Here is a 19,986-nt window from a genome sequence, read left to right as displayed (position 1 = left end):
CGTAGAGGCCCGCTGCTCGGGCTCCATAACGTTGGAAGTTGTCTTCGGCTCGCCCGATAACATCCGCAGTGAAGACTTGATCTTCGATATCGTACCCTTCCGAAGCGGCTATCATGCACTGCTCGGACGAACCGCTTTTGCTCGATTTTTCAATGCGGTGCCGCACTATGCTTACTTAAAGCTCAAAATGCCCAGTCCACGTGGTGTTATAACAGTCAATGGAAACACGAAACGTTCCCTCCGCATAGAGGAGCACACCGCAGCTCTTGCAGCCGAGGTAAAGTGATGAGGACATGACTACCTTGGATATGACCAAAAAGATTGCATATATGCATATTTGTCAGGTGATTTCTAGTGCAAACTATTCAATAATCTATTTGTGTTATCCAGAACAAAAATACTTCACACACTTTTGTGTTTTGTCTAATTGCAGGTGTATGGGACATTTGTACAATCCACATATGAAGATAAGGAAGAAAGAGATGTTTATTTGCTGTCCAAAAAGTTCTCTCACGTCACTTTTGGCCCAAGAGAAGATAGAGTCCAAGTCTCTCACGTTCTGGATTCAGATTCGGACTGCACAGACATACCTGACTCAAAATGCACACAAGTTTTTCATACGGACTCCAAATTGGGTGATTCTTTTTTTGTTGGAAACTAGATTTCGTGCACTTTCCAACCCAATTGGAATCACCTTCAAATTCGTCCGGAGCGTTGAGTTGTGGACGAAACAATCTGAAGCTGCAGCAGAATCCGAGTCAAACTACAAGTCGAAAGGTGTTACATCACCTCCACTTGGGCCCATTGGCCTTGTACGACCTAGATTTAGTTTTAGGCTGCCTTGGGACGTCCTCCCACCTCCTTGGCCGCCACCCCTTGCTCCTATATAAGTAGATCCATCTAGTAGCTTTTCCTTGGGATTTGTTTAGTTAAAAGTTAGCCATTGCAACTTCGTGTACTTCGTTTGTGTCCAACGACCAGACCAAGACCGCTTATGGATCCCCACCTTTATCAATACTTCATATATACTCGCAATATTCAGATTGCTTTTATCATATTCTTGCTTGTTCTTCGATTGCTTGCAGGAATAGACCTTCGTGGTCAGGTTGATTGTGCTCCGGCGTGGTCAATAACCTCTCGGAGTTGGTTTAGCGATTGCTAAGGCGCAACGTCGTGCACGTTTGTAGTCGGATCGTCAAAGTCGTCTCCACCAAATCGATAGTTATCATCTCATCGAAAGATCGGGACACCCTGACACTATCAAGTGGTATCAGTTTTCAGGTTGCTCGGTGAGAATTTCCAGTTTTCCTAGATTAGATTTATTTTCTTACCTATTGTCCAAGAAAAAGCCACACAAAAAAAAATTAGATCTGTTCATCCTTTATCCAAGCCAGTCTGAGCCTTTGCAATTTTCTATTCATTGGTTGCATAGTTGAATTATCGGTTGCATCGTCGTGTCAGTTGCTGGTCTTAGCGTCTAGTTCCTTTAGAGTTTCGAGTTCTGTTCACATTAGTCACGCCGCCGCTGCATCATTATCCCTTCCGCTGTCCACCATCCCATCTATTAATTTCCACCACGTGCTACGCACTGTTCATTGTCATAATCATAGTTGAGGTCATTCACATCTTCGCGTGATCCAATCTGCATCTTATCTAGTTTGTCTTGGAAAGAAAAAAAAAGATAGAGAAAAAAAAGAGAAAAAAGGAAAGAAAAAAAAGAAAAAGAGAGAATAAAAAGAAAAAAAAAATCGTGAGAAAAAAAAGAGAAGAAAAAAAAATTGGATCTATCTAGAATCAATCTCGTACCTGAATTCGGATTGGAATCTATTTTGCGCACTGTTCAGTAAAACAGGTGTATCTTCCTCATACGAAGTCCGTTTTGGCTCCGTGAGTACTCAAATCGAAGCTAGCAACGAGCCGCATCTAAATAGTTGCAGAATCTAGTTCAATATTTGACACCTCAAAATCGGCTTCTAAATAGGTCTTTTTGCCCTCCGAAGTTCGTGAACACAGCTTGTTCCAATTTTTCAGGCCAGTTTTAGAAATCTTTGACTCCTCATATCAACTCGGAATTGAGTGATTCTTTTTGCATTGGAAAGCTTGAGTTAGTAGCATTCTTTGAAAGAATTTATCAGAAAATTGTCTCAAACTTTTCAAGAGGAAAGTTGGAGAGAGAGTTGTTGTATATCCTGCTTGGCAGTTGTTTTTCATCATTATCTTCACTGCCGTTGTGATCTTCACTTATATCTTGCTGTCAAGAGCTACTTAGTATCCTTCATTGATGCTAGTTGTGCTACGCCGTGACCTCATTAGTGTTCTAGGCTCGCGTCTCTAGTCCGGTCTAGCCTAGGACCAGCACAGTACCGTCGTTGAGCGTTTATTCAACATTGCATCTTTGAATTGATTATTGCTAATCTTTTGCTACCATATATAGCCAACCCAGCTCCACATATTTCTACACCGTGTATACATACGCTTCCCTGGCAATCGCTTTACTCAATATTCGGAGTTACTTGACACCGCTGGTTGCCGATCACCGCCTGCTGCATGGTAAGAACTTGTAAGACATTGATATTTGCTTTACTGTGAGCGTTTTACCACCACATCCTAGTAGTTATAGGAACATTATTTTTGGGTTTTGTTTCTTGTTCTACTAATCATGATAGGATCCAGAGTCAATTCATGGGCTTTGTCGATCGCGGGAGACGTGCCACCACCTTTGCAAATACCACAATCGTCACGAGAGGTGCACGAACATCCAAATGCACATGATCAGGTTAATGTATCTATACCACCATTTAATGGCCGTTTTAAACCTGCTTTATATATTGAATGGGAGTTCGACATAAAAAATATATTTGCTTCCCATAATTTCAATGAACATAAAAAGGTTAAGGTTGGGGTTGGTTCTTTCACTGGTTATGCTTTGGTTTGGTGGAGTGAATATTGTCGGTTACACCCTGATTATATACCTACTACTTGGGATGATTTGAAACTTGCCATGCGACATACTTTCGTCCCTGCTTATTATACTCGTGACATGATTAAGAAGTTGCAACACTTAAAACAAGGTAGTGAAACTGTAACAAAATATTATGATGATTTACAAACTACCTTGTTGCATTCCTCATTAGAAGAAAGTGAAGATGATTTTATGGATAGATTTTGGGGAGGATTAAACCGTGATATTCAAGAGATACTAATTCATGAAGAGTGTTATCCTATGGACCATTTGTTTCATCTTGCTTGCAAAGCTGAACAGGAAATAAAACGACGTGTTGGCCACGAGGAGAACAAGCGCACGGTGCACATTCCAAGAGTTGATATGATTGTTCCTTCAACTACTAGGCATACTATGACAACCACATCCGTTGTTGTCAGGACTACATCACCTCCACCATGTGACACATCGCCCCCGAGAGTGGCTACATCATATGAGTTGATCATAAGAGGTAATGACAAAGGTACTGATCTTCCATCTCTACATGAGAATGATGAATGCCTTGTCAATTTGAATGCACCATCTGATGAGCTACCCACTACTTTGATCACACCACCTATTTCAGAGGACTATGTTGATAATTTGACTTTGCCATGTGATCAAACAACTGAAATACCAACAATTTTGAGTGCACCCATTGAATTAACTATTGATGCAAAAGAACCAATGTTTAATAATTTTGATATGACCTCTAATCTTGGTGATGATTCTGTGTTAAATGACTTATTGCATGTTTGCTTATTTAAGCATGTTGTAGCATGTAAATTTGATGCAAGTAAGGTTTATTCACCAATGTTGGGATGGTTTAATGATGAACATTGTCAATCTTTTGAAATGAATAAGAGCTTCACTTATATGTGCAAACTGAGTTGCAATATTTTCATGCCTTCTACTTCTTGTGCTAATTTTTTGACTTTAAATTTTATGAACTATGCAAGTTACTCATCTATTCATGTGTCATATATGCAAAAATCAAGGAAAGTAAAAATGGATGACATATACATATACAACATGTACACCTTGTCTCTTTTGTTAGCCACATTTCAGATTAAGCAACACTGAGGACGGCTTTATTTTCAAGAAGGGGAGGATGATGAGGACATGACTACCTTGGATATGACCAAAAATATTGCATATATGCATATTTGTCAGGTGATTTCTAGTGCAAACTATTCAATAATCTATTTATGTTATCCAGAACAAAAATACTTCACACAGTTTTGTGTTTTGTCTAATTGCAGGTGTATGGGACATTTGTACAATCCACATATGAAGATAAGGAAGAAAGAGATGTTTATTTGCTGTCCAAAAAGTTCTCTCACGTCACTTTTGGCCCAAGAGAAGATAGAGTCCAAGTCTCTCACGTTCTGGATTCAGATTCGGACTGCACAGACACACCTGACTCAAAACGCACACAAGTTTTTCATACGGACTCCGAATTGGGTGATTCTTTTTTTGTTGGAAACTAGATTTCGTGAACTTTCCAACCCAATTGGAATCACCTTCAAATTCGTCCGGAGCGTTGAGTTGTGGACGAAACAATCTGATGCTGCAGCAGAATCCGAGTCAAACTACAAGTCCAAAGGTGTTACATCACCTCCACTTGGGCCCATTGGCCTTGTACGACCTATATTTAGTTTTAGGCTGCCTTGGGACGTCCTCCCACCTCCTTGGCCGCCACCCCTTGCTCCTATATAAGTAGATCCATCTAGTAGCTTTTCCTTGGGATTTGTTTAGTTAAAAGTTAGCCATTGCAACTTCGTGTACTTCGTTTGTGTCCAACGACCAGACCAAGACCGCTTACGGATCCCCACCTTTATCAATACTTCATATATACTCGCAATATTCAGATTGCTTTTATCATATTCTTGCTTGTTCTTCGATTGCTTGCAGGAATAGACCTTCGTGGTCAGGTTGATTGTGCTCCGGCGTGGTCAATAACCTCTCGGAGTTGGTTTAGCGATTGCTAAGGCGCAACGTCGTGCACGTTTGTAGTCGGATCGTCAAAGTCGTCTCCACCAAATCGATAGTTATCATCTCATCGAAAGATCGGGACACCCTGACTCTATCATAAAGAGCGGCCATAGTAAGCCACACACCTCACCGGTCACCAAACTGTCGGTGTTGGAAATATGGCCTAGAGGCAATAATAAAATGGTTATTATTATATTTATTTGTTCATGATAATTGTCTATTATTCATGCTATAACTGTGTTATCCCAAAAACGTAATACACGTGTGAATACATAGACCACAACATGTCCCTGGTAAGCCTCTAGTTGACTAGCTCGTTGATCAATAGATAGTCATGGTTTCCTGACTATGGGCATTGGATGTCATTGATAACGGGATCACATCATTAGGAGAATGATGTGATGGACAAGACCCAATTCTAAGCATAGCTCAAAGATCGTGTAGTTCGTTTAGCTAGAGATTTTCCAATTGTCAAGTATCATTTCCTTAGACCATGAGATTGTGCAACTCCCGGATACCGTAGAGTGCTTTGGGTGTGCCAAATGTCACAACGTAACTGGGTGACTATAAAGGTGCACTACGGGTATCTCCGAAAGTGTCTGTTGGGTTGGCACGAATCGAGACTGGTATTTGTCACTCCGTATGACGGAGAGGTATCTCTGGGCCCACTCGGTAATGCATCATCATAATGAGCTCAATGTGACCAAGTGTATGGTCACGGGATCATGCATTACGGTACGAGTAAAGTGACTTGCCGGTAACGAGATAAAACGAGGTATTGGGATACCGACGATCGAGTCTCGGGCAAGTAACGTACTGATTGACAAAGGGAATTGTATACGGGGTTAATTGAATCCTCGACATCATGGTTCATCCGATGAGATCATCGAGGAGTATGTGGGAGACAACATGGGTATCCCGATCCCGCTGTTGGTTATTGACCGAAGAGGCGTCTCGGTCATGTCTGCATATCTCCCGAACCCGTAGGGTCTACACACTTAAGGTTCGGTGACGCTAGGGTTGTAGAGATATTAGTATGCAGCAAACCGAAAGTTGTTCGGAGTCCCGGATGAGATCCCGGACGTCATGAGGAGTTCCGGAATGGTTCGGAGGTAAAGAATTATATATGGGAAGTCGAGTTTCGGCCATCGGGAAAGTTTCGGGGGTCACCGCCGGGACCACCTGAAGGGTCCCGGGGGCCCACCGGGTGGGGCCACCTATCCCGGAGGGCCCCGTGGGATGAAGTGGGGAGGGGAACCAGCCCCTGGTGGGCTGGTGCGCCCCCGTTGGGCCCCCCCTACACCTAGGGTTGGAAACCCTAGGGTGGGGGGCGCCTCCACTTGCCTTGGGGGGCAAGCCTCCCCCCTGGCTGCCGCCCCACTGGAGATCCCATCTCCAGGGCCGGCGCCTCCACTTGCCTTGGGGGGCAAGCCTCCTGAGGGAGTCCTGGACTAGGGGGTGTCCGGACAGCCGGACTATCATCGTCCGCTGGACTACAAGACTATGAAGATACAAGATTGAAGACTTCGCCCCGTGTCCGGATGGGACTTTCCTTGGCGTGGAAGGCAAGCTTGGCAATACGGATATGTAGATCTCCTACCATTGTAACCGACTCTGTGTAACCCTAGCCCTCTCCGGTGTCTATATAAACCGAAGGGCTTTAGTCCGTAGGACACAGCCTCCATTACAACAATCATACCATAGGCTAGCTTCTAGGGTTTAGCCTCCTTGATCTCGTGGTAGATCCACTCTTGTAATACACATCATCAATATTAATCAAGCAGGACGTAGGGTTTTACCTCCATCAAGAGGGCCCGAACCTGGGTAAAACATCGTGTCCCTTGTCTTCTGTTACCATGCGCCTAGACGCACAGTTCGGGACCCCCTACCCGAGATCCGCCGGTTTTGACACCGACATTGGTGCTTTCATTGAGAGTTCCTCTGTGTCGTCACCGATAGGAAGGATGCCTTCTCCCGTCTTCAAGGACGGTATTTTCACCAAAGGGGCCTTGGCCGCCGGCCAAACTATCCGGCTAGGTGGTTTTCTTATGACCGCCTGTCCGGCCACTGCTTCGACAATGACTTCTCAAGTCGTCAAAAGCAATCTTCACGTCAGCTCGGAATTTGCCGAGCGGCTGGATCCAATAGAGCTCTCGTCTGTTAACGAGCTGTTGGATCGCATCGCCGCCCTGGGAGTCGCTACAGACTACAATCAGATTGGGCTTAAAACCGATCTGAGAGAGATTAACTCTCCCCAGGTCAACCACCGCGTTGCAGTGGTAGAGGAACAATGCGGCGATTCTTCTCCTGTATTGAAAACTAGGCATGTCCGGGCTCCCGAACCCTCCATGCCAGATTCCCGCGGAGGGACGGACTTCGATCGAGCTCTGAACTTAAAGTCAGGCCTCGTTCCGGACTCGTTGGACAACGTCCAACAATCCAAGCTTCCGAATTTGGAAACTTCCCGGCCTTCGAGCCTTGAGATGGGTAGGGTTCCGGACTTAATTCCACCCACCCGCCCTGACATATGCGATCTATCTCTAATCCCGCAAGAGCCCGCTGAAATAGTACATCACTACTGGGCCAGATTCCTCCTGGTTATGGACAGGATAAAGGACTGCCGAGAGGAAAACGCAATCTCAATTTTTTGCAATAATTGCACGGACGAGGGAATCTTGAACGCCGTCAGCCGTCGTGAAATTACACGCTTCGCCGACCTGGCGTCCGTAGTACGAAACTACTGTGCGATGGAGAGTTTCCGGAAAACCGAAAATAAGTTTTGGGACAATCCGGCCCCGAATACAACCCTAGTCCACAACAAAAGGGTGCATTACACTCAGGCACCAGACACAAAAACCAAAAAGCAAAAACCCCATAGAGGGCACGGAACCGTACTGGAGGGATGGCTTAGCGGACCCTGTAAAATTCACAGTACAGAAGGCGCCATCCCAACACATAGCCTTCGAGCATGTTGGATATTACGGCAGTTGGCCAAAAGTGGCGAGGAGCTTCTAGCCCCGGAAAACCACTCCAACAATACCGGTACGGTATCAACAGTCTTCGAGACTTTCGCATCAAATAATATGCGGAAACGGACAATCCGCAGCCTCGCCGAAGTCTACCAAGTAGCAACAACAAATCCATGGAGCGACACAGCCATCACCTTCAATGCCAGCGACGAACCTAAATTCCGAACAGCCCGAGCACCAGCCGCACTGGTACTTAGTCCAATAGTGGACGGCTTTCGACTTACAAAGGTCCTCATGGATGGCGGCAGTGGATTAAACCTCATCTACGAGGAAACTCTTCAAAAAATGGAAATAGACTGGAGCCGCATTGAGCGAAGCAGCACAACCTTCAGAGGAATAATCCCTAGCTGGGAAGCGCGCTGCACCGGAAAAATCACACTCGATGTGGTATTCGGCTCGCCGGACAATTACAGATCCGAAGAAGTCACGTTCCAAGTGGCCCTGTTCAACAGCGGATATCACGCTATATTAGGACGAGAGGCATTCACAATTTTTCAAGCAGTACCCCATTATGGGTACATGAAGCTCAAAATGCCTGGGCCCGGCGGAATAATCACTCTCGTTAGTGATCCGGACATAGCACTCCGCGCCGAAAACAAGACAGCCGCATTAGCCCTGGAGGCACTATCCGAAGCCCTAGCGGCAGAAGAACTCACCGCGCTGCGCTCTATGGTAAATAGGGACGACGTGATAGTTGATAAGAGATCCAAGTCCACCTCCTTTAAACCAGCGGACGAAATAGTAAAATTCCAGGTCCATCCAACGGACCCAACAAAGACGGCCTCCATCGGGGCACAATTTAACCCTGATGTAGACGCCGCACTGCGAGAATTCCTTCGGGAAAATTGGGACATTTTCGCCTGGCACCCCTCGGATATGCCTGGAATCCCACGCAAATTGGCAGAACACAGCCTAAACATCCTAAAAGGATTCAAGCCAGTCAAACAGGCTCTTCGACAATTTTCCGAACCCAAAAGACAGGCAATGGGAGAAGAGCTAGCCAAACTATTGGAAGCCGGATTCATCAGAGATATCAAACATCCGGATTGCCTAGCAAACCTGGTAATGGTACCAAAGAAGGACAAATCCTGGCGCCTATGCGTCGATTTTAAAGACCTCAACAAGGCCTGCCCAAAGGATCCCTTCCCCCTCCCCCGCATCGACCAGATAATCGATGCTACTGCAGGGCACGACTCATTGTACTTCCTTGACGCATACTCCGGCTACCATCAAATCAAGATGGCGGAAGCGGACCAAGCCGCAACGGCATTCATCACACCATATGGACCATTCTGCTTCAACACGATGCCCTTCGGACTTAAAAACGCCGGCGCAACATATCAGCGCATGATTCAAACATGTCTGGCCACCCAGATCGGCAAAATAGTAGAGGCATACGTAGACGACATAGTCGTCAAAACCAAACACGTTGAAACTCTAGTAGATGACTTGAGGCTCACATTCGACAACCTCAGAGCATATGACATCAAGCTGAATCCGGAAAAATGCATTTTCGGCGTACCAGCCGGAAAGCTGCTGGGCTTCATTGTATCCGGTAGAGGAATTGAAGCAAACCCAACCAAGATCCGAGCTCTGTCACAGCTAGATATCCCAAAAGACCTCAAGCAAATACAAAAAATGACTGGATGTGTGGTGGCTCTAAGCCGCTTTATCTCCCGTCTAGGAGAAAAGGCATTGTCCCTCTATCGCCTCCTCAGGCGCACCGAACACTTCGAGTGGACGGATGCTGCCACGGCCGGACTCGAAGAAATAAAGGCCATATTGGCAACAAATCCGGTCCTGGCTGCGCCCAACCTGGGCGAACCAATGTTGTTATACATCGCAGCAACACATCGAGTTGTAAGCGCGGTACTCGTCATTGAACGAGAGACAGAAGGGCATATATTCCCTCTCCAAAAACCAGTGTACTACGTATCCACTGTGTTAACCCCCTGCAAGTCCCGTTACCCGCACTATCAAAAGATAGCGTATGCGGTGTTCATGGCATCCCGGAAGCTCCGACACTACTTTCAAGAGTGTTGGATAACAGTGGCCTCCGAAGTACCACTCAATGACATTATAAACAACCGCGACGCAATGGGCAGGATTGCAAAATGGGCCATTGAGCTCTTACCATTCGATATAAATTACAAACCTCGGCGAGCTATAAAGTCACAAGTTTTGGCTGACTTTGTCGCTGAATGGACCGAAGCCGAACTCCCTAAAGAGTATGACGCATACTCCAATTGGATTATGCACTTCGACGGCTCTAAAATGTTGGACGAACTTGGGGCTGGCGTCGTATTGACGTCCCCGACCGGGGACACAGTCCAAAACGTACTTCAAATAATGTACACGGACTCCAACAACGCAGCCGAATACGAGGCCCTTTTACATGGTCTCCGGATGGCAATCTCCATGGGCATTCAATGCCTAGAGGTGCGCGGGGATTCAAACCTTGCAATATCCCAAATAAATGGAGACTTTGACGCCAAGGATCCGAAAATGGCAGCATATCGCAACGCTGTCCTAAAAATATCAGCTCGGTTTGAAGGACTCGAATTCCATCACGTAGCCCGAGATAATAACCAAGCAGCCGACGTACTGGCACGCATCGGCGCAAAACGTGACGCTGTCCCTCCAAACATCTTCCTAGAACGGCTCTTCAAGCCATCCGTACTATGGGAAGAGGAGTCCGGAAACGACAAACCGGAAAAAACCGCGCCAACCGGCGATTCAGCCGATGACACAACACCTTCAGCCCACGACATAATGGTCGTAATCGCCGCGTGGACAGAACCATTCCTAGCCTACTTGCTTAGGCAGGAACTTCCCGAAGACCAAAATGAGGCCCGCTGCATAGTCCGGCGATCTAAAGCCTACAAGGTCCATGAGGGAGAACTTTATAAGAAAAGCACAACCGGAGTCCTTCAAAGGTGTATCTCTGAAGAGGAAGGGCGAAACCTCCTGGCTGAAATTCATGCCGGACTAGGCGGACACCACGCAGCAGCTCGGGCCCTTGTAGGAAAGGCATTCCGTACAGGATTTTATTGGCCGACGGCCCAGGCAGATGCTCAGGACTTAGTCCAAAGATGCGTCGGTTGTCAGCTCTTTGCTAATCAAAGCCATATGCCACCCACCACCCTCAAAACTATACCCATTACCTAGCCGTTCGCGGTCTGGGGGCTTGACATAGTTGGACCCCTTAAAGGGGGAACCCACAAGCAAAGGTACCTATTGGTCATGGTGCACAAATTCACCAAATGGATAGAGGCCAAACCAGTCAAAACGGCAGAGTCCGGACCAGTGATAGACTTTATATCCGGGGTAGTACACCGTTATGGTGTCCCCCACAGCATCATCACCGATAACGGCACGAACTTCACGGCCGACGAAGTTAAGTCATGGTGCAAAAACATGGGCATTAAGCTCGATTACGCTTCAGTCTATCATCCTCAAACCAACGGTCAAGTGGAACGAGCAAATGGTCTAATAATGAGCGGCATTAAACCCAGACTAGTGCGGTCACTTACGAAATCTGACACGCACTGGGTAGAGGAGCTCGACTCCGTGCTCTGGGGGCTGCGGACAACGCCCAACCGTACTACCGGATTCACACCATTTTTTATGGTATACGGCGCAGAGGCAGTTCTGCCCTGCGACATTATTCATGACTCACCTTGAGTGCGCATGTATGAAGAAAGAGAGGCCGAGCTGGATCGGCAGGACAGCTTGGACGCATTGGAGGAAGAACGCGACGTCGCCAAGGCTCGTTCCGCATTCTATCAGCAGCAGGCTCGAAGATATCAAAGCAGAGAAGTACGGGCCAAGACTTACAACATTGGCGAACTAGTTCTACGCCTGCCAGACAAGAAAAAGGACAAGCTCAAGCCCAAATGGGAGGGCCCCTTCATTATCGATCAAGTCCTGACCGGTGGAGCGTACCGTCTACGAAATGCATTGGACAACCGACTCGAGCCGAACCCATGGAACGCAGCCCGCCTTCGAAGATTCTATGCCTAGCGCTGGACTAAGAGTTCGTCCCCTTCCCCCGTCCAAATTTTTACACTTCAGCTGTCTTTTGTTTCTCTTTCTTCTCTTAACCCTTTTCCTAAAAAGCCCTTAAGGGCCTACTTGCACATTGTTCGCACATACTTGATGTGCCATCCGCACTCATTATACCTGGGGGCTTCCTTTCCAGAAGCTCAATTATAAGGGCTTCATGCCCAGCACATGTGTCAAGCTTCCACATGTACCTTTTACTCACCATTATATGCATCGATATGACTTAAGTTTTGGCCAAGCTGGGTTGCCTGGCTCCTGTGCTTACCCCTACGTTCCCGATTATTCGGCTAGGAGGTAAAGGGAGCACCTCTGCCATTGTTACTATCGGGTCAGCCGGATGTGTACCTCAGACTGGGTGAAGCCGAAAGCTAGCGTTCTTAAGGGAATATTCGGTCGGTGACTTGAAAGATGATTTTTTACCTACTTATTTATCTGCCCCCAGATGTTTTTCTGCTTTTTTTGCAGTCCGGACATGCACTTTAGGGCATGCCTCCCAGGGAAAGGAACCCTTAACGGAACTATTCTCCCTGGAAGATGTTTATTACTAACCATGTAATATAACATAACTAGTTGGGCACTTGTCTGATAAAGCACTAATGACCCCTACGCCTGGTCTCCATGCATACCCCAATTGTTTCTTAATCGAGAAGGTATTCGGACACACTCCGGACTCTGGGGTCCCGAGGTTGAAGCGAAAAGGTCGGCAAAGACAAACGATCTATAATCCGGCTAGAAGGCATTTCACATGTCATTTTAAAAATACATTGTCAAATCTACTGACTGTATTCCTCCTCAATCCCGTCTAACAGGCTGTCTAATTTACAGTCCCGTTGGGAAAATTTAGCGGCCAACTCTACTTGGCCGTATACTAAACTCACAGGGATCTCCTTCCCATCAGGCCCCATAGGTCAGACCTCGGCCATGTGGTTGGGATCCGCCTTCTTGTACCGCGTCTTCACCATGGCCCAAGCCTCCCTGGCACCTTGGCGGCAGGCCGAAATCTTCCATAAACGAAAGCGCTGCCGCACTCCCTGAAGCTTCCCCGCAAGCTCCCCAAGGCCCTCGGGTAGGGAGAGGGCTGGCCATAAAGCCTGGACGACTCTGCTCATTGCCTGCCGAACTCGTTCGAGCAGCTGCAACAGCTCGGGAAGTTGATCACCTGTTGATACGGGCATCTCCTCCGCAGGGCGACCTATGAGTATACCTACAAGACATATTTTGTCAATTGACTTCCTCGCCGAACTCTTCTTTTCAAAGGAGTCCGCTCAAGCACTTACTATAGATGCCGCGACGAAGCCGCTGATTCTCCTTAACGGAGCCGGACAGCTCGGCCCGAACGCCTTTCAGCTCTTCTCCAAGCTGGGCGTGGGCATCTTGGAGCTTGTTCCTTTCTTGCTGCACTCTATTCAGCACCCTCTCGCCGGCCTTCAGCTGGCGCAGCAGTTCCTGCCTGTCCGGATCTTGTCCGGCAGCACCTGCAATGTCATTATTAGACTTGCGCGCACGCCGCACAACGCTTATATTTTTTTTAAAAAAATGTGTTACCAGGAGGGGCCTCCGTGTCTCCTCCTGCGGCAGCAAGTGCGGCCTCAAGTTGGGCCTTGCACTCTTGCAGCTCCTGAGACAGTTGGGTATTCTTCTCGGTAAGATCCTGCATTTCAAATGATCCTTAAATCAGTCAACATAACTACTTTAAGTCTCGGGGGCTACTGGCATATATTACTGCTAAATTCTTTTACCCGTATGTCTTTCACATACTGCTCCGTGGCTCTGGTAAAACCATCTTGAGCAGCACGGAGGTGCGCGTCCCCCACGTTAAAGGCGTTTAACGCCTCAGGGGAGAAGCACGCGTCACGAAATACTGTCCGGCGGCGCCTATGGTTCATGGCGCTCTCCACCTCAGACTTGGTGGCGGACAACCTGTCGGCATCCTCCGTTGGAGGAGTGTCCGGCTCACGCCTTGCGCTCGCCTCCCCCTCTAGACCAGGTGCTGGAGCCTGGCTGGTAGAGGTTGGATTGGCAACCTCCACGCCCGCAGTCCGGCAGGCACTTTTTCTCCTACAAAAGTCATGAGCACTCAAACGCTTCCTAGGAACGTTGCTCCAAATAACAAATTGTGAGCTATACCTTTGCATCGACGTTTCAGTCCGCGCCGCGCTCCTCTTCCGCCTAATGGTCCGGACTGGCCTTTGTTGGTCAGTGTCCGCGGGCTCGGCTTCCCGCCTTGAAGGCGCTTCCTGCAAAACACCATCGTACGCGAAGGTCAGAAATGAGCAAGGAAGAGATAATGGTGTCAAGACTTCCGTCACAATCACCTGGGAAGCCGGATATAGTCCGGGGTAGTCAGCCGTAATGGCGACTAAAGCATTATCCATGCTGAGCTGGTGGAACACCCCGTCGATTAGCTCCACCTGAATGTCCGGATCCTCTTCGGAGGCCGGATCCTGGGATCTCTCTGGATCCTCCGGTTGCGGAGCTGGACTTATCATGTCCTCCACAATCCGACGCAGTTCCTGCGCCGGACATAATATAAGAAGCTTAAACTTTGAAAGCATGGGTCGGGCCCTTAAAGTGTTCGCTTACCCAACGCCGAGGGTTATTCATGGAGAACCCATTCAAGGGGTTCGTCTGAAGGAAGTCCTCCTTCTCCCCCTTGTACAGGCCGGACAGGATCTGCACCAGATCCTCGGCCGAATCCGGTCCTTTGCGGCCATGACGGGTGGCATCATCTTCCCCGTTGAAATCCCACATGGGGTGGCCCCTGTATTGCAGTGGCTACACCCCCCGCGTAATGCATGTTGCCATGACCCCAATCATGGTCAACCCGGAATGGGCCAGTAATCTTATTCGGCCCATCAGATAATGGACGCTCTTGTCTTCCTCCAGTTGGGGGCTCCGCGGGCGCCAACTAAGGCGTTTCTTCAGAGGAGCAGTGCTGAACTCCGGGAGGCCGATCCGAACAGGGTCCAGCAGCGGAGCGTCTTCTATGTAAAACCATTCCAAAGGCCAGTCTTCGGACGCCTTCTTAGGGGTTCCGGATGGATATCCGGTCCCGGCAATGCGCCATATTTCGGCGCCGCCCACTTGATATATGGACCCCTCGTGAGAACGGGGTACGAGGCAGAACAACCTCTTCCACAGTGCAAAATGGGGCTCGATGCCCAGAAATAGCTCACAAAGAGCTACGTAACCCGTGATATGCAGGATAGAGGCGGGTGTAAGGTGATGGAGCTGGAGTCCGTAGAACTCCAGGAGCCTGCGGAGGAACGGATGTATAGGAAATCCGAGTCCCCTTATCAGATAGGGGACGAAGCATACCCGCTCCCCTTTGTTGGGACTTGGGGTAGCCTCCGCTTGCTTCCCACCTTGGTAGGTGGCCAGCCCGGCTCGAACCGGAACCATGAAGGCCGGAGGGAGATATCCCCCCGCTTGGAGCTTCACCAGCTCGTTGTGCGGAACAGAGCATCTCCTCCAATCTCCTGGCAGAGGGCTGGGAGCGCGAGAAGAGGAGCCACGTCGACGGTCCATGATGGAATGGATCCTGGGTCAAAAGCGCTCCGATGAGTATTCGCGGAAGGAAGATGGTGTGATTTGGATCTGGATTCTTGCCTCTCTTATAGGCAGATTATTTGCACAGCTAGGGGGTAAAACATAAAAGATACCTTGGCTTTTCGCATTCGTGCGACGCGTGGAAGAAGGCCATTATTGGGCGTGGAAGCCAAGAAGCACAACATAGATGAGGAAGCCGGACACTGTTCGGCAGGTACATGGAACTTAAAAGGAGAACCCGCCTTGCAACGCTGAAGACTATATACGCGCTGGACTTATCGTCATTGAAGCCTGGTTCGGGGGCTACTGAGGGAGTCCTGGACTAGGGGGTGTCCGGACAGCCGGACTATCATCGTCCGCCGGACTACAAGACTATGAAGATACAAGATTGAAGACTTCGCCCCGTGTCCGGATGGGACTTTCCTTGGCGTGGAAGGCAAGCTTGGCAATACGGATATGTAGATCTCCTACCATTGTAACCGACTCTGTGTAACCCTAGCCCTCTCCGGTGTCTATATAAACCGGAGGGCTTTAGTCCGTAGGACACAACCTCCATTACAACAATCATACCATAGGCTAGCTTCTAGGGTTTAGCCTCCTTGATCTCGTGGTAGATCCACTCTTGTAATACACATCATCAATATTAATCAATCAAGACGTAGGGTTTTACCTCCATCAAGAGGGCCCGAACCTGGGTAAAACATCGTGTCCCTTGTCTCCTGTTACCATCCGCCTAGACGCACAGTTCGGGACCCCCTACCCGAGATCCGCCGGTTTTGACACCGACACCTCCCCCCTGGCCGCCGCCCCCCTGGAGATCCCATCTCCGGGGCCGGCGCCCCCCCTGGGGACCCTATATAAAGAGGGGGGAGGGAGGGCAGTCGCACCCTTGCACTTGGCGCCTCCCTTCCCCCTTGCTACACCTCTCCCTCCCGCAGACGCTTGGCGAAGCCCTGCCAGATCCCTGCTGCATCCACCACCATGCCGTCGTGATGTTGGATCTTCATCAACCTCTCCTTCCCCCTTGCTGGATCAAGAAGGAGGAGACGTCACGCTGACCATACGTGTGTTGAACGCGAAGGTGCCGTCCGTTCGGCGCTAGGATCTCCGGTGATTTGGATCACGATGAGTACGACTCCCTCAACCCCGTTCTCTTGAATGCTTCCACTCGCGAACTACAAGGGTATGTAGATGCACTCCTCTCTCTCGTTGCTGGATGAACTCCTAGATTGATCTTGGTGAACGTAGGAAATTTTTTATTTTATGCAACGTTCCCCAACAGTGGCATCATGAGCTAGGTCTATGCGTAGTTCTCTTTGCACGAGTAGAACACACTTTGTTGTGGGCGTAGATGTTGTCAACTTTCTTGCCACTACTAGTCTTATTTTGCTTCAACGGTATTGTGGGATGAAGCGGCCCGGACCGACCTTACACGTACACTTATGTGAGACAGGTTCCACCGACTGACATGCACTAGTTGCATAAGGTGGCTAGCGGGTGTCTGTCTCTCCCACTTTAGTTGGAGCGGATTCGATGAAAAGGGTCCTTATGAAGGGTAAATAGAAGTTGGCAAATCACGTTGTGGCTTTTACGTAGGTAAGAAAACGTTCTTGCTAGATCACCTATAGAAGCCACGTAAAAACTTGCAACAACAATTAGAGGACGTCTAACTTATTTTTGCAGCAAGTGTTTTGTGATGTGGTATGGCCAAAAGTTGTGATGAATGATGAATGATATATATGTGATGTATGAGATCATGTTCTTGTAATAGGAATCACGACTTGCATGCCGATGAGTATGACAACCGGCAGGAGCCATAGGAGTTGTCTTTATTTTTTGTATGACCTGCGTGTCATTGAGAAACGCCATGTAAATTACTTTACTTTATTGCTAAACGCGTTAGCCATAGTAGTAGAAGTAATAGTTGGCGAGCAATTTCATGGAGACACGATGATGGAGATCATGATGATGGAGATCATGGTGTCATGCCGGTGACGAAGATGATCATGGAGCCCCGAAGATGGAGATCAAAGGAGCTATATGATATTGGCCATATCATGTCACTATTTGATTGCATGTGATCTTTATCATGTTTTTCATCTTGTTTACTTAGAACGACGGTAGTAAGTAAGATGATCCCTCATAATAATTTCAAGAAAAGTGTTCCCCCTAACTGTGCGCCGTTGCGAAGGTTCGTTGTTTCGAAGCACCACGTGATGGTCGGGTGTGATAGATCCTAACGTTCGAATACAACGGGTGTAAGCCAGATTTACACACGCAATACACTTAGGTTGACTTGACGAGCCTAGCATGTACAGACGTGGCCTCAGAACACGGAAGACCGAAAGGTCGAGCATGAGTCGTATAGAAGATACGATCAACATGAAGATGTTCACCGATATTAACTAGTCCGTCTCACGTGATGATCGGACACGGCCTAGTTGACTCAGATCATGTTTTACTTAGATGACTAGAGGGATGTCTGTCTAAGTGGGAGTTCATAAATAATTTGATTAGATGAACTTAATTATCATGAACTTAGTCTAAAATCTTTACAATATGTCTTGTAGATCAAATGGCCAACACTCATGTCCACCTGAACTTCAACGCGTTCCTAGAGAAAACCAAGCTGAAAGACGATGGCAACAACTATACGGACTGGGTCCGGAACCTGAGGATCATCCTCATAGCAGCCAAGAAAGATTATGTCCTAGAAGCGCCGCTGGGTGAAGCACCAATCCCAGAGAACCAAGACGTTATGAACGCTTGGCAGTCTCGTGCTGATGATTACTCCCTCATTCAGTGCGGCATGCTTTACAGCTTAGAATCGGGGCTCCAAAAGCGTTTTGAGCAACACAGAGCATATGAGATGTTCGAGGAGCTGAAAATGGTTTTCCAAGCTCATGCCCGGATCGAGAGATATGAAGTCTCCGACAAATTCTTCAGCTGTAAGATGGAGGAAAATAGTTCTGTCAGTGAGCACATACTCAAGATGTCTGGGTTGCACAACCGCTTGACTCAGCTGGGAGTTAATCTCCCGGATGACGCGGTCATTGACAGAATCCTTCAGTCGCTTCCACCGAGCTACAAGAGCTTTGTGATGAACTTCAATATGCAGGGGATGGATAAGACCATTCCTGAGGTATACTCAATGCTGAAATCAGCAGAGGTAGAGATCAAAAAGGAACATCAAGTGTTGATGGTGAATAAAACCACTAAGTTCAAGAAAGGCAAGGGTAAGAAGAACTTCAAGAAGGACGGCAAGGAAGTTGCCGCGCCTAGTAAGCCAGTTGCCAGGAAGAAGTCAAGCAATGGACCCAAGCTTGAGACTGAGTGCTTTTATTGCAAGGGAAGTGGTCACTGGAAGCGAAACTACCCCAAGTACTTAGCGGACAAGAAGGCCGACAAAACCAAAGATATATGTGATATACATTTAATTGATGTGTACCTTACCAGTACTCGTAGTAGCTCTTGGGTATTTGATACTGGTGCGGTTGCTCATATTTGTAACTCAAAGCAGGAGCTGCGGAATAAGCGGAGACTGGCGAAGGACGAGGTGACGATGCGCGTCGGGAATGGTTCCAAGGTCGATGTGATCGCCGTCGGCACGCTACCTCTACATTTACCTACGGGATTAGTTTTAAACCTCAATAATTGTTATTTAGTACCAGCTTTGAGCATGAACATTGTATCAGGATCTCATTTAATTCGAGATGGCTACTCATTTAAATCCGAGAATAATGGTTGTTCTATTTATATGAGAGATATGTTTTATGGTCATGCCCCGCTGGTGAATGGTTTATTCTTAATGAATCTCGAGCGGAATGTTACACATATTCATAGTGTGAATACCAAAAGATGTAAAGTTGATAACGATAGTCCCACATACTTGTGGCACTGCCGCCTTGGTCACATTGGTGTCAAGCGCATGAAGAAGCTCCATGCTGATGGACTTTTAGAGTCTCCAGATTATGAATCGTTTGACACAAGCGAGCCATGCCTCATGGGCAAGATGACCAATACTCCGTTCTCCGGAACAATGGAGCGAGCAACCAACTTATTGGAAATCATACATACTAATGTGTGCGGTCAAATGAGCGTTGAGGCTCGTGGAGGATATCGTTATGTTCTCACTCTCACTGATGACTTGAGTAGATATGGGTATGTCTACTTGATGAAACACAAGTCTGAGACCTTTGAAAAGTTCAAGGAATTTCAGAATGAGGTAGAGAATCAACTTGACCGAAAGATAAAGTTCCTACGATCAGATCGTGGGGGAGAATATTTAAGTCACGAATTTGGTACGCACTTAAGGAAATGTGGAATCGTTTCACAACTCACGCCGCCTGGAACACCTCAGCGAAATGG

The sequence above is a fragment of the Triticum dicoccoides genome, chromosome 5B, assembly GCF_002162155.2.
Source record: "Triticum dicoccoides isolate Atlit2015 ecotype Zavitan chromosome 5B, WEW_v2.0, whole genome shotgun sequence".
In the NCBI taxonomy this organism is placed as follows: Eukaryota; Viridiplantae; Streptophyta; class Magnoliopsida; order Poales; family Poaceae; genus Triticum; species Triticum dicoccoides.
This window is presented reverse-complemented; position numbering follows the sequence as displayed.